The following is a 14,593-nucleotide window of genomic DNA, read 5'->3' on the forward strand; positions in this document are numbered from 1 at the left end:
TGCAAGAGTAGCAAGTGTTCTTAACCAATGAGCCATCTCTCTAGCCCTCTGCATAGTAGTTATTAAACTATTCCTACAGCAATAGGTGATGGCCCTGGTTTGTTGAACTGTGCATTAAGTTTAAGCTCTGAGGGAACATAGTTCAAAAACTAGGTTGCTACTGTTCTGACTTGAGAGCGGGTGGTTTTGAGTGTTTACATAGAAGTGTGTAATCCAATTCACGTGCAGTGAGGTTCTGGAACGTGCTTTGAATTGAGGTTGCCCGTGTACTAACTGGGGACCGGAAACATACAGCCAGGAAGGAAAGTGGTCTTCAGACTGGTCAGGTTCAAGTCCAGCTTGGCACTGAGAGGGTAAGTTCACATCAGGGGAAATGCAAATAAATAAAAGGTTCCTGGGACTCTCATAAAGTCTCTAGGAGAGATGCGCTCTCAAGCTGTGTTAGAAGGAAGTGCTGACTGTGGTTAACCTTGTGTAGCCAGGACCGGCAGAGCCCCCACACTGGTACTGGTGGACAAAGATGAGGCTGGGGGACAAATATATGAAAGAGAGATGGGGGTGGGGGGCAGTGTCTGCGTGTGCGTGTTGCTGCGATTGGTATATACTAGACAAGCATTCTATACCTGAACTGTATCCCCAGCCGGTGACTCACCGGTCATTCGGTGTTCCCACTGTTTTGATAGAAACACCGTGTGAGAAGGTGTATTGTCCTCTGGAGAGGGTCGCCTCAGAATTGCAGGGCCGGCACCCACCCCGCTGGCCTTCTCTTTCTCTGCAAATCTGATGCTGTTTCTCTTATACAGATTGTCTTAAGATAATCCCAAACCTGTGATTTGATCTGTAGAGTTTGGCATAATGATGCCTGTAAATGTACCTTTATATGAGTTAGAAGTCTCTCTTTCATTTGGTCTAATGACCACTGAGACACTTTGTGCTGTCTCTCCTGGATGCTTTTTAAAACATTAGTCTGGAAACTTGCTAATGTCCTTTCTGTGACTGTTACAATGTGGGTATTTGGAATTCCACGATGCTGATAGGCCTTATTCATGAGGGTGCAATTAATGAAATGCCCCAGTGTTTTACCTTGGCGTCTTTATGATTTGCTGTGGAGAAAGTGGCTCACTGTCCCAGGTGTGTTGTGTGTTTGAGGTGGATTCAGAATTAGGTGCTGGCCTGGATCCACAGCTGACACTCGGACTTTGGGACCCTAGTCCCAGCCCCCCCCCCATGCTTGTTATCACATCACTGCCCACGGAGGGCGCTGTTGAGCTTCCAATCACCTCCTGCCTTCGCAGGACTCTCCACCCTCCCCTAGATAAGCCCACGGAGGGTAGGGAATATCCTGATCATAGCACATTCGCTTACAGAAGAAACTTCTCAAACCCCAGTGACTCAAGGTCTTAGAAATGGTCACTGAAATGGAGCCTTATTGGGGTCAGGTCATCTGTCAGTCGGTTTGTCAGATTTCATGGGCGTGTAAGTTAGAAGAAATTACAGCTTTTCATATCCGGTCACCAGAATTCATTAATAATTCATTAGGAACAGACTGGCACTGCATATGAGGAAGTTTGTAATGATCTGTCAGTGCCGCGGACGGATGAGGCGGGAGAGGACTCTCCTGGCTCCTGGCTGTAGACCAGCCTGCACGCTCGGCTAGTGAACTGCACTGGCCAGGCGGTGATTTCAAGTGCTGTGTTTGTTTCAAACAGGACGAAATCTATACAGAAAGCATTTCCATTTTGTGGTAGCAGTTGTGTAATAAACACACCCGGCAGGTTAGCCGGGTGGTGGTGGCGCACACCTTTAATCCCAGCAGAGGCAGGCGGATCTCTGTGAGTTCGAGGCCGGGCTGGACCGACAGCCTCCAAAACAATACAGAGAAACCCTGTCTCGCAAAACCAAAAACAAACAAACAAATAAATAAAAACACGGCGAGCGCCTGCCACATTCCAAGCCGTTTCACCGCTGTTGTTTTCGCACTGTCTTTTAGCAACTACAAAACCAGATAAAACACGGTTCCAGATACCTTTCTGTGTGTCCTGGCTGGCGAGGGCGGGAGCTTAGGTAGGACCAGCTAGACTTCATGGGGCTGTACCCTGCGTCTATCACCTGTCTGTCTGGGGCAGAGAAGCACTGCCCTTGGGGAAGCCTGGGAAGGCCCAAGGATGCTATACTGGATCCAGTGGGTAGAATCTTAATTGTCCTGCTTGGCACAGGGGAGGCCTGGTGGCCTGAGTGGCTATGAGTCTAGAGGCAGTGGTTGTGGGGCAGGAGACATACTTTCTGGTCGGTGATCTTTTGAAGTACCAGTAGGAAGGGAAGCACAGTGGCTGGATGGCATCCTCAGTGTGCCACACTGGGTGCCATCTAGGAAGAGTGATGACTGGGGTGGATGGTAGTTCTTGAATGCATCTCCTAGTTACTGGGTACCAAAGGCGTATACCAAGTTACTAGGCCTACACCTGGGGCTGGGCTGCAGCAGCGCTTACACGAGGATGGGGTGTTTGAGCTCGTTTCCAGGACTGTGTCTTCCTGCCCCGTGGTCTTACCTCATTGAAGGAAAGGCCCAAAATTTGGGGGAACCTCTGGCCTGCCCACTCTGGAGAATGGAGACCATGGAGACAGGATGCTCACACCCCGTTTTCCCTCTCCTCATTTTACGTATACGTGATATTTCACATGAAAACTGAAATTCCCCGTTGCTGGAGGTGGGGTGGATGCTGTGGGGCCATTGTGCACTGTACCGAGAGGAGGCATGCTGTCCATTGGATTTCACCCACTTGTCAGTGGTTGCTACGATATAGATACAAGCCGTGATGCTGTGTCCATCCCTTTCCACCCTGCATAGATACCACAGTGCAGGAGAAAAACAGGGCACCAAGCCTAAGATTACTATCCAGTAATATTTCATTAATGAGGGAAAGTTTCACGACTTACATTCACATTTATATAAATTTATATAAAAGCAAATTTTCCTAAGGCTTAACATGTATCAGTCTGTTTTGTATGACTGCAACAAAATTCCTGAGGCCAGGGGAACATTTATAAAGAAAAGAAGTGTGCTTAGCTCCCAGTTGTGGTACCTCCACGGTGATGGCCTTTTTGCTGGCAGAGTCCCAGGGCTGTGTCCACGATGTCATATGCACATGCAAGAGACAGTTTGTCTTTGTTCTCTCTCTCCATTTCCTTTAAAGGCCACCAACAGTCAGTCACGCATGGATCTGCATATTGATGATCATGTCTAATTCCAGACAGTCTTCTAAGAGTCATAGATTAAATTGCAGCCTCTTTTATACCTCCTTATTATATATAGTGGGGATTCCAGCACATGAACCCTGGAGGAGCCTCAACTCACATCCAAGCCGTACTAATGCATGTAGAAAACGTGTCTTGGATTGTTCTTTCCTTATCTTTTAGCACGGACCTGAATTTGTTGTTTTGGAGGTTGCTACAGTGACTCACATGCAAAGGCTCTTTGCAGATTAAGCTGTCTGATGGGTGTTTAGGGCTTTAGGCCTCCTGCTGCTGCTGCTGCAGTTGGCTGCAAGTGACCTGTTGAGTTTCTGTGGAAACAAAGGAGCCTGTGATAGTCCAGGCCACAGTCTCTTTGATGCTGCAGGTTTTATAGGGGACTGATCTGTAATAATTGATTAAATAATCGCTCAGTGAGCATTTACAGCTGCATACAAAAGCCCTACTGCATCGCCTCCTCTATAGTTACTGTAATGGGATGGTTACAGAACCTTGGTAGGGACCGCGAGAGCTTTGCCCTTTCTGGTGGGTCTGGCCTTTCTGCAGATGGATTGCTCATGTACTAGGTGAGTAGGTAAGGTAAGCATTTGAACCGGGGCCTGCTGCAGGGCGGGGCTTCCTCCCTCCCTTACTGTTATGTTACTGTTTGTAATATGCCCTGGAGATGACAACGACAACTGTACCCTTGCTTATCTTGACCCTGGACTTCAGACTTTGTGAGAGAAATACTTTGGCCAGAGTTTAGTGCTCCCAAGTATCCAGGAGGCTGAGAATGTCCTCCCCCTGCCCCAAAGCCTTTTACATAAAGTTTTTTACATCAACTTCCTTTGTTTGTTTGTTTGATTGGTTGTTTGTGTTTTCATTCCTGCCCCCCCCCCCCCGTAGGAAAATCCCCAGCCAGTAAGTAGGAGGTGAAGAATCCTTTTCAGAAGCTTGTGAAGGGAAGAAGGGACAGTGAGAAGGAGGTGACAGGGACCCCAGTGGCAGTTTTTGAGCTGAGCCGAGGTAATTCTCTAGGCTGCTTAACCCCACAGGCTTTGGGGCTCAGGGTCCTCTTGGCCCACCGGTTCAGACTGAGTGAGACCTGCCTTGACAGGAGTCACCCACAGAGGCAACAGTGCCTGATGCTCGATAGCCTCTTCCTGTGTTCTAGCACTGCCTCTGGGCTCTTCTGCAGAGCATAGCTTTCCGTGTTGCTTTTTAGCCTTTCCATGTGTGGTCAGTGGAATGACCATTCACTTGTGGTTGGGGTAGTGACAAGTCACACTTCCCCAGCTGCCTCTCTTCACTGACGCCATCCCTGTACCACAGCTTCCTAGAAAACCAGAGAAACAATTTTTTTGAAAAGTCAAGTCTCTGCCTATATCTACCTTCCTTTTTTGACAGATTAGTAGGAGTAGAATAACTAATATTCTGCTTTGTTTTAAATGAAAATATTCTCTCCTCTTATCCGAGGCATCATTTTCTGTAGTTTGTTACCTATACTCAGCCATTCCCAGAAAAAAGTGAGTAGGGAATTCCAGAAACAATCCATTCAGTTTCAGCTTTATGACTTCCGCTGAACTCTCTCTCCTTGCCGGGCTCCACTCAGGCTATGAATCGCCCTTTCGTCCAGTGTGTCCACCTGGTATACCATCCCTCCCGATAGTCATTCAGTGGCTTTTCTGTAAGAGACCAGCTGTGGTGTAGTTGTCCTGCCTGTGTGCAGGACTGGGAGGGACATAGATGCCTTGAACATAGAGGACAGTCATGAGGAAGCAGCCACTCAGCCGTAAATGGAAAAGTGTAGATGCTTTTGAGATTCTGAAGTCAGGAAGAATAGAGTGGTCTGTTTTGACTGTTCCTAGGAAAACGAAAGGGTGTGTGTGTCAGGGCGGAAGTAAACACACTTATGTGTGTCAGGGCAGAAGGTGCACATACGCCTGTTATATGTGTCAGGTCGGAAGGTGTACACACTCCTGCTGTGTGTGTCAGGACAGAATGTGTACACACTTCTGCTGTGTATGTCAGGGCAAAGGTGTACACACTCCTGCTGTGTGTGTCAGGGCAGAATGTGTACACACTTCTGCTGTGTATGTCAGGGCAAAGGTGTACACACTCCTACTGTATGTGTCAGGATAGAAGTAAACACACTCCTTGTGTGTGTCAGAGCAGAAGGTAAACACACTCCTGTTGTATGCGTCAGAGCAGATGATGTAGGCTTTTCACAAAGGGACTAGGTAACTGAAAAGTGAATTGCTTTGCCAATTTGAGGACTGTAGGTCAGTGTCCCCATGTGTACTCCCCCCAAGAGTACACACAGGAGCAAGCAGTGCCTGGTGGTCCTTGTAGCCTTGGCAGTGTGGGGGAGCCTAAGCACATGCCTGTGGTGGATCTCTCTATAGGAGCCAAGGGAGCCCGAGTTTTAGCTTCCTCCTGTCGGGATTAATTTTCCTTTTGACTCTTTCCTTTTTTTCCCAGGTCACTGGCAATGTTTGTGGTATCCAAGATTTAAAATGGCTATGAAAACATGAAAAAAACCACACTGTTGGAGACAACAGTTTAGGGGGATAGGTTTTGTGTGCTGTGTGTGTCCAAAAGCTCTTTTACATGGAAACAAAGGGAGACCCTAGAATTTGCTTTGGTGGAAGCTGACCTCAAGGTCTGTGACCCTGGAGGTCAGCTTTAGCTCCCTGTGTAGTGACATGCCCCCTCCAGGACTTTTGGTCACACCTAACGTGACATTGGCAGGTCCTTTGCTGAGCATTGAGTGCGATGCCAACTGTAGGAATTCAAGGCGATTCTGTCTTTGAAAGGCTGCAGCCGTTTCAGGGCACAGGCTTCTGTAACTTTGTCTGAAGGCCTGTGCAGACTACAAGATGCACAAGCCACAGTCCGGAGTGGCCCTGGACCCATGTGAACTTCAAACCAGAAAGGAGGGAGCAGTGGCATTCCTCCTAAGTACTCAGGCACTTTGTGTCTTCCAGGGACACGGGTGGCGGGAGTCTCCAGACTTGGCATTCCATTTTTCTACATAGCTGTGTCTTCTGCCAGTCATCGCTCCGGGTTCTGTTTACCCTTGCTCTCTTTGTACGTGGTGTGTAAGCAGCAGCGGACATACTATCTTTACCCGTCTCGATCACACAGAGGCACGCTTAGTCCACACATTTCATATGCAGTAACCTCACCCCCGTGTTCCAAGGCCTCCACTTGGACACCTGGTTAGAACTGAACTTATAAATCCAGGTTTTTCATAAATGCCAGTTGGGACCCTTTTCTTGGCTGCCACAGAACACTGGGGATGAGAAATTGTGCTCACCTTACTGAGGGCAGCGTGTGCACTCTGTGGTGGTTTGATTAAGAATGACCCCCATAGGCTCATATATTTGAAGTTATCAGGAAGCGGTACTATTTGAGAAGGATTATGAGGTGTGGCCCGTTAGGGGAAGTGTGTCACTGGGGGGGGGGGTGGGCTTTGAGCTTTTCCCATCACCCTGCTGATCAGGATATAGCTCTCAGCTACTGCTCTAGCACAATGTGTGCCGGCCATGCTCCCTGAGATGATGCTAATGGACTGAACCTCTGAAACTGAAAGCAAGCCCCCCCCCCCCCCCCAGCTAATTGCTTTCTTTCAAAGAATTACCTTGCCTGTGGTGTCTCTTCACAGCAATAGAGCAATGACTAAGACTAATGGGCGCTTGCCTTTTCTCTAACCGACCCTGCTGCCTTCAAGATTGCAGTTCTAATGTCACTGTGACTAGAATTAGAATCATTGGTTCTGTGAGAGCCTGCTGGAGCTTTGGGGAGCCCAAGGCTCTTCAGCAGGCTGATTCTGTGGTCTGTCTTCCTCAAGTGAATTGCTTAACAATTTGGATATTGCTTGTGAGGAAACATGTTACTTTGACCGTGTAAAGAATAAAAACTTAGCCGGGCGTTTGGCGCATGCCTTTAATCCCAGCACTGGGGAGGCTGAGGCAGGCAGATCTCTGTGAGTTTGAGACCAGCCTGGTCTACAAGAGCTAGTCCCAGGACAGCCTCCAGAGCCACAGAGAAACCCTGTCTTGAAAAACCAAAAAAACAAACAAAAAACAACAACAACAACAAAAAAAACCCAAAAAGAATAAGGACAATGCTGATGTAGAATAACTTATCAATTAGTTGTTTTCTCTGTAAATAAAGAAAACTGATAAGTATCATGTACCCACATCAGAACCAAGTTTCAGTAGATTGCATGATAAAGGACCAGGAACACCCAGTTTGAGCTGCTCCTCACTAGTCCCCACAGGACCACTATCTGTCACAGGAAGTCCTGGGCTCTGTCTGTTCCTCTGAAAGCATTCTTGAACCACTTACCTTGGCACATTGTAGAGCATTGTATATGTATACAAGTTTATGCACCTACATTGCATATTGGAAGGATGGTTTACATGTTCATTAAAATAAAGCAAGAGAGGGGTTACAGTAGTGTTTTCTAGGAAGTGTCCCCAGAGGCTCCTGTGTTAGAGGCTCTGTCCCTAGCTGCTGGGACTATTGGGGGTGGTGGAAACTCTCGAAGGTGGGGTCTGGCTGAGATCATTGGCAATGGGTAGTGGAAGGATGTGGCATCTTCTCCGCTGCCTGGCCGCCATGTGATAAGGAACCTCTTCTATTCCATATTCTGGCTCTTGTGAAACGGCCTTGCACAGGCCTGTCGAGTGTGGCCATGAGCAGGGGTCTGTTGATGGGACAGTTCTCCGTCGTGATGGTTTGGTGGCTACAGGAACCCCCACACAGTGAGCTGGCAGAACCACTTACACAGGCCTGCCGTTAGTGTCCTTATCTAGGTAACATGTAAGCCTTAGAAGAAACAGCTGCTGGGTTCAAGGAATTCTGCACAGTCCTGGGACTTTCCTGGGAATCTATGCTTAGTTCAGGATGGAAGTTTAAACAGCTGTTTTAAAAGTTGGCGCACAGGAAGGGAAAGCCATCTTGCTGTCCCTTGTTCCAGGATCCTGTAGTTCGGAGTCTAAGACTTTCCAGTTTTATTGCTGTGAGTGAATGACTCACAGAAGGGAGGAGACAGGGCAGGGGTAGGGCTGGAACTCCCCCTCAGGATTGCTGCAGAAGGTCTGTCAGCAGTACCTCTCTTGTTCTCTCCTGGAGCCCTAGCTGTGCTCATGGTTATAATCTCCAGTAATTTGGATTGAACTAATGTTACTCAAATAGACTAGATTGAGGCCATGTGTAATGACTACAAGAATACTACAATTCAAATCCCAGTCACCCCCCAATGAGCGCGCGCGCACGCACACACGCACGCACACACACACACACACACACACACACACACACACACGCACGCACACACGCACGCACATGTGGAATGAATGCAGTGTTTACTATGTTTTGACCGCTAAGCCTAACAAGCAAGGCTGTAAACAATGGCTTTGCAAACAAGGATTTGTAAATTATGTCAGATATTGCAAATGAAGTACCTTCTTTATTACATCTACAGACTCTGGATCAGAAGACGCAGGCTTCCATGTCATTTGCTCTTTATCTTGAGCGGGTCCCTGGCTCTTCAGTCTCCTTGTCTGTAGAGTAGCAGGCTTGACACAACCCGGGAAGGCTGCTTTGGGGTGAACTCCACGCATGGTGAGCACCCAGTGAGCCAAAGTCAGAATGTGTTCTGTGGAGAACAGCGATTGCCCGCTGTTCTTATTGGCTGCGGCCTTAGGAAAGTCATGGTCACTGAAATGTCATTTTGATAGAAATCTAGCTGAGTATGACTTCATACACTCCATTTCTCTGTGACTTGGACTGATGACTTACTTAGAAACTCCGGCTCTTATCAGTAGTCATGTGGTTGGTGCTGAAGTCCAAAGTGGATTCTCACACCCATGCAGCCAGTGTCCAAGAAGCCTCGGGGACTGCTGACTGACAACAAACACTGCCTGTGTTACTTGATTACCGTACACCAGTTGTAAATGGTGAGCCTGTTAGATTGCTGCTAACCGAATGCTCCGCTTCCCTTGGGCTTTTAACAGACTTTCTGTCCCGGGAGTCATCCTGTACACCACCTTGTTAGTCACCAAACCCTTTAGGTACTGCGTCTTGGGTGGTATATCTTGTAAGAGGTTCAGTATTTTGTAGAAGGCCCCTTTGTGGCATTGTTTCATGTTTTTTTCTCATAATCAGATGGGTTCTGTAAGTAACTCCACAGCATGACTTTACTGTTGGCATTGACTTTGGGCACCTGTCACATTTCTCCTCTGCAGTGACGCCTTCCTTCTTGATATGCTGTTCTATGGGAGCAGGGCTAGATGCACATCAGCACTCCCAATTGTTCCTTCTGCCCATAGGATTTTCCTCATTTATTTGCTTACTAGTTGTTTGCCTTTGCTTCTAAAAATTGATTCCAGCATCTATGTATGTAAGCCCAAGTCACATTGTCTAGTTTTGCTTGAATCGTACAGTCTTAGACTTCTGCTGTTTCTGTATTCTGAGTCACCTTTGTGACTGCAGGGAGAGATGATCGCTTCATTTGTTTGCACTGCTGTAGGATGCTGAGCTGTGTGACATCACTGCCCATCTGTCCCTTTGGCTGCTGATTGGGCTGTTTCTTGTCTTTCACCATCATCATCTCTATGGCTGCTGAGTGTCATTGTGTATGTCCCTTGTCCCTGAACACACTGAAAGTGTCTTTACCGATTGTCAGTGGGAGTGCAGCCTTGTACTTGCGTCCACGATCAGCTCTGTAGGATCACTCGGACTTGCTTCCTAGCATACCCCGCCCATTCCTCAGTGGAGCATGTGGACTCCCTTCGACCAGCCGTCTTTTCTGGTTTCCCCAGCTAGTGTTAAAGCGGGCTCTTGCTGTGGTCTCAGGTGATGAATGAGTTTGAGTGCTGTTTTATGTGCATTCACCATCTGTGCAGTCTGTCTCAGCGACTATGCTTTGCCTGCCTTTTCTCTTGGTCTTTTTCTCAGCATTGTAAGGGTTTTCATTATTCTAGACACCAGCCATTTGTCATTACATTGCTTCCTAGCAGCCATCTGAAAACAAGCATATTCAGTCTTTTGATCTCTAAATCCAAAATTCCTATGTGCATATTTAGCCCATGGTGCCGCCAGGTGTGTTCAGTCTGTGACCTGCTGATGGGCTTGCCCTAGGAGTCTTATGGGTGTGGTCCAACAGGAGAGGCTAGAGAGGTGACTCAGCAGTCAAGACAGCTTGCTGCTCTTCAGAGAACTGCAGTCCGGTTCCCAGCACCCACGTGGCTTACAGCCACCTGCAATTCCAACTCCAGGGGATTGAATGCCCTCTATGTGGCCCTCACAGCTATGTGCACAAGCAAGCATGTGTATACATAGTCTGTCTGTCTGTCTGTCTCTCTCTCTCACACACACACACACATACACACTTTTAAAAATATTAATATTTTCGGAGAATCTTTGCATTTTTTAAAAAATGTGATTGTACCATCTGAAGTGTGAGCTTCTTGGATGACAACATTATATTGTGCTCTCAGAAGGTTGACTGCTCCTGCTAGACCCTCTGGTTAACTAGAATAGTCTCCAGTCTTTACCTGAGCGGACAGTGGATAACCACTCTGTAAAAGTCAGCATTTTCATGTCAGAAGATCGTGTGAGCTAATAGGACTTTTCCTGTTGTTTCCTCATTCCACAGCTTATCTATAAATCATAGGGCTGGTGATGACAAACACAAGTGTTTATTTTAAATGCCAGAATTTTATTAAAAGTGTGCAGATTTTTTTTGTGCAGATTTTTTTTTAACCAGGTAGACACCTAGTCTCAGGCTGTTCCTTGGGCATTTCGTGTGCTTTATTAACCTTTATCCTTTTTTTTTTAATCTGTCCCAGGGTAATTGCTTGCTGGAGAACCTAGGGAACAGCCTGTGAGTTGAAGGAGGTGTAGAGATGAGGTTAGAGGATCTGAACAGGCCTGGAGAGGTACAGCAGAGCTGCAAGGCTGGGCATTGGAGCGAAAGAGAAGCGATTAGAGCTGAGGCACAGTTTCAAGGCCAGCCTGCATGCCGGGGTTTGCTGGTACAGTGGCGGGGAAGAGAGAGAGGGAGAACATCTCAGAGTTTTGACCTGACACCAGTTGAGTAGTTACGTGGCATTTCATGTACCAGGATGGAATCCCCATGCAAGCAACTCCGGAGTTTTTGTTGTCTGTTGCATTGGTTTTTCTTTTTTTGAGTGGGAGCATCCAAATGATTTAGACATCCCAGATTTAAAGCATGCATTGGACATCCACATGGAGATGTGCTTTAGGCAGCTGAATGTAGAAGTCTGGCTGTAGGGGGATGGAGCTGGAAAACAGCATGTGGATAGTATAAAGTTAAGGTTGTAGGCCGGGCGGTGGTGGCGCTCGCCTTTAATCCCAGCACTCGGGAGGCAGAGGCAGGCGGATCCCTGTGAGTTCGAGGCCGGGCTGGTCCGACAGCCTCCAAAACAATAACAGAGAAACCCTGTCTCGAAAAACCAAAAAAAAAAAAAAAAAAAAAAGTTAAGGTTGTAGATGGAGGAGAGGCTGCCCCAGGACAGAAACACAGGAGACTAAGAAGAAACGGCAAGGAAAGAGAAGCCTGCAGGGCAGCTCAGTGCAAGAGGAAGGTTTGCAGAAGTGCCGGCCATAGCTGCTGCTGTAGTGAAGACCACTGGATAGGGTGGCGCAACATGGAAGGGATAAAAGCCTTCGGTAGCCTCAATTGCAGATCAAATGGAGAGCAGGTAGAGATGGCCGGGTAGACAGCTGTTGAAAGTGTGTCGTGTTGCTGTACAGGAAAGAGATGCCATAGATGTGGTTTGGGCTAGGGGATGCTGTCACATGTGAGATGGGATGGTTTAGAAAGATCCTACAGCCGGGGAGCTGAGACAGGTTCCATTCAGGAGGCAGACTGCCTCACAGGGCCACAGGCAGCTCAGTCTGGTAACACAGGGGACTCTGGAGTGCTCCCAGGTACAGGAGCAATTATGTATTCTCCTGGCGGCTCCTCATCCTTCATCCCAGAAAGCAGAAAGGCAGGAAGATTAGAGAGGTTGAGAAGAAAGATTTTGGGTAGAGTTCTGGGTATCCAGGTCAGGTTCACAGCATAGCTCTTTGCATTCTGCAGGGCCACGACTGAGGAGCCTGGAGTAGCACACAAGTTTGAAAGTCTGTCTGCATTATGGTCACCTAAAAAAGTCTCTGCTTTGTAAAGCATGTGTGCTATAGAAGTAGGTGTAGACAGTGCTGCACACTATAGGATACATAGATTCTGGGACTGGGGTGGAAGGTGTAATAAGCCTGGAACTGCTTGTGGGTTTCTTTTTATGCTAAGAAAGCAAACAAATATACATAAACTCAAAATGCTGGGATGCACCACTGGGACAAAGGTACTGGCTTCCAGAGCTCCTGGCAGCCACAGTTGACTCAAGGCCTAGACCACCAGCCATGCGTGTTGATGGTGGGTGTACTCCCTCAGCACACTGGTGAAGCATGGTGCTCTCCTCCTTGTGGTAGTTTGAAAGACAATGGCCTCCATAGGCTCATAGGGATTGGCACTATCAGGTGGAGTGTCCTTGTTAGAGTAGGTGTGACTTTGTTGGAGGAAGTGTGTCACTAGGGGGTGAGTTTTGAGGTCTCAGGAACTCCAAGCCAGTCCTCTTCCTGCTGCCATGGAAACAAAATGTAGAAGAACTCTCAGCTCCTTCTCCAGCACTGTGTCTACCTGCATGCCACCACGTTTCCTGCCATGACGGTAATGGGCTAAACCTCCGAACTATAAGCCAGCCCCAATTAAATGTTTTCCTTTATAAGAGTTGTCGTGGTCATGGTGTCTCTTCACAGCAATAAAATCCTAACTATGTCAGTTCCCCAGACCACCGCCCAGGGCTCTTGAGGAGAAAAGTATCATAAGAGTTCTAATGGAAGGTCATTTTACAGAGCATCTGACTGGCGTTCCTCAAAGCAGGGAGTGTCTGGTCATTGTCACAGTCAGGAGGCACCTTAGCAGCCCTGAGAGGCCAAATCTAGGATCCTTTGATAGGATGGGAAGACAGAAATAGGATGTTAGGGAGAAACTGTCAGTATAAAATTTTCTTTTTTTATTGAGATAATAAATAAGAATGCATTGAGAAGGTTCATAAAGAGATTTGGGAGTACCTCACACCTAGTAGGATGGCTGCTGTTAGAAATAAATGCTAGCAAGAAGGAGAAGACATCGAACCTTTGTGTCTCATGGTTGGGGATCCTATAGCTCTGGAAACAGAGACAGGGGAATGGAGGCCCCATCACTAGTGGGAAGTTCTCACAGGCTTCTGAAGGATGGAGGACAGTGGGGACACTTGGGGACACTTCAGCCTATCAGGAGAAGCTGGGTGTTCACCTACCCTAGGTGCTAAGTGCTGGTATTTTAACTTTTTGTTTTCAGTAGTAGCTGGATTATAGTTCTGTGTGAAATATATCCTGGTAGGTACTTTGGGTAACTGGAAATCCCCTAGCTATAAGCTTGCCGTTGGTATTGGCTACAGTGGGAGCCCTGGGAGAAGGAAGCTGAAGTATTCCTAAGACTTGTTGGTACCCACTGAACAAGCCCGAGAACCTGAGTTTGGAACCTAGTACCCATGTAGATGCTGGGTACGGTGATGCACATGTAGTCTCTATGGAGACTAGCAGACCTCAGGAGCTCACTGACCCGCCGGTCTAGTAGAGATGGATAGCTCCAGGTTCGGTGAAAGCTGTGTTTCAAGCAATTAGATGGAGAGTGATGGAGGTTAACAACCCATGTCTACTGCCCCCTACAAGCCATACAAGGGAAACTAAACCTATACATACATGAAGCTGAGGAGTAGGATAGCTGAGACAGAAACAGAAAAAAAGGGAGTGACAGTGGTGAGTCATCAGCCACCTCCCCTCGAAAGCCACCCTCTCTGGTGGTCCAGGCTGGCTTACATCCCTGGCTTTCTGCACTGGAGAAAAATATCTTAGAAGGGATCACACTGGGGACTCCCGAGGGAAACCTTCACAACTTCAAAGGCAGGGACCTCACAAGCCATTATCCAGCAAAGCCAGAAAACAAACCACAAAAAGAGCCCCTCTGAGATAACCCACTGAGGCAAGCTGACTTCTCCCTGTGACATCCAGCCTGAGCTTCACCGCCAGGAGACTTTGCCTCTCTCTAATAAAATATTAAAACCACAAATCCTGTCCCGAGTCATCCCCAGGAGCTCAGGGCCTGGCGTTTCTTCCTAAGTAATTCCACCTACTCATTTATCAAACGAAAATTGAATTCGGCTTTTGTTTATCAGCATCCATCTTCCCCCTGGGGTTTCTTCTTTCGAGAGACAGCAAAATTCTACTTCCAAGTCACACG

The 14,593-nt window shown here is 47.6% G+C and overlaps 1 protein-coding gene across 6 annotated transcripts in view; it reads left to right on the forward strand.

Moving 5' to 3' along the window:
- Positions 1 to 14,593, forward strand: part of Nck2 (NCK adaptor protein 2) — a 120,099-nt gene that overhangs the window by 68,108 nt on the left and 37,398 nt on the right. The window lies entirely within an intron of this gene.

Source organism: Mesocricetus auratus, unplaced genomic scaffold (genome assembly GCF_017639785.1).
Source record: "Mesocricetus auratus isolate SY011 unplaced genomic scaffold, BCM_Maur_2.0 Super-Scaffold_100021, whole genome shotgun sequence".
Lineage (NCBI taxonomy): Eukaryota > Metazoa > Chordata > Mammalia > Rodentia > Cricetidae > Mesocricetus > Mesocricetus auratus.